Source organism: Myotis brandtii, unplaced genomic scaffold, assembly GCF_000412655.1.
Source record: "Myotis brandtii unplaced genomic scaffold, ASM41265v1 scaffold64, whole genome shotgun sequence".
Classification (NCBI taxonomy): Eukaryota; Metazoa; Chordata; class Mammalia; order Chiroptera; family Vespertilionidae; genus Myotis; species Myotis brandtii.
In genome coordinates, this window is record NW_005370460.1 from 1,110,321 (window position 1) to 1,111,348 (window position 1,028).

The following is a 1,028-nucleotide window of genomic DNA, read 5'->3' on the forward strand; positions in this document are numbered from 1 at the left end:
GCGGCCCCTCCCCTTCCGCGTGACCTCTGGCCATGGCCACAGACAGAGAAACAGGGAAAGGCTTCCCAACAGCTTAGGAAGTGCTTGTCAGCGCCTGAGTGCAGGCTGCAGCGGCCCGAGGCGCGGCCCCCTGGGAGTTGAGTGGGAAAATAGGGATCCCGGAGCCTCCAGTGTTTGTGTGGGGGAGCGTGGGAGGACGGGATGGAGTCAGATCTCCCCGGGGCGGGGCGGGGGGGGGTGCGCTCTGTGCTCAGCTCCGTGTGTGCGACCCAGGTCCTGGGAGCTCCGGCGGAGAGATCCCACCCGTGCGCTGTGCCCGGAGCTCCGGCCCAGGAGGGACACGGAGCTGGCACCGGCGGGGACCAGTGCGGGTGGAGGGGGGACAGGGCGGGAGAGAGCTGTGTCTTTAAGACTGTGCGGTGGTTATACGTACTTTTCTCTCCTGTGAATGGGTTTTGCTGTAAATTACAGCTCTGCCCGTGGTCCCTTGGGTCAAAAGAACTGGTCTCCAAACAGAAACAGCTCCGATTGGTGCCCTGCGCTTCCCTCCCAGCCCCTTCCTAATTGAAACCAAATGTGCGGCGTGCTGGATGCTGGGAGCCTGGCGCCGGCCCAGGAATCCTCAGAATGTGAGGTTTCTCGCAAAGGCATCTTGCATCAGCCCCGTGGATGCGCGCTGCCGCGGCCACCAGGCTGAGCGGGCGGCCTTCACACCCCGCTCTGCTCTCCCTGCGGCCGGACCGGGATCACAGCTCCGTCCTCGGCTTCTGCCCTCAGTGCGCACTCCTGGATGAGCGTAAGTTCCGCGTGTTTTTTTCTTTCCTTCGTTTTCTTTCTTTTCCGCAAACGAAAGCTCTGACTGTGCTTCTGGCGTCTCCGGAAGAGTTTACAGAGGAGGCCGGAGGCGTTTCTTCAGGTGGGGCCGGGGGCAGCTGGGCGGCTCCCGGAATCCGGGCCTCCCTGCTCCAGGCGCTGGGCTCTGGTTCCAGGGAAGATCGGCAGAGCTGTGCCGAGGGCCAGGCAGCCAC

General features: G+C 63.7%; 1 protein-coding gene across 1 annotated transcript in view; it reads left to right on the plus strand.

Moving 5' to 3' along the window:
• Positions 1-400: 400 nt before the first annotated feature.
• DDR2 (discoidin domain receptor tyrosine kinase 2) overlaps positions 401-1,028 on the plus strand; it is a 73,896-nt gene continuing 73,268 nt past the window's right edge. The window contains exon 1 of the mRNA XM_005880483.2: positions 401-796. The gene's annotated coding sequence lies outside the window, so the exon portion shown is untranslated. The remainder of the gene's footprint in view (positions 797-1,028) is intronic.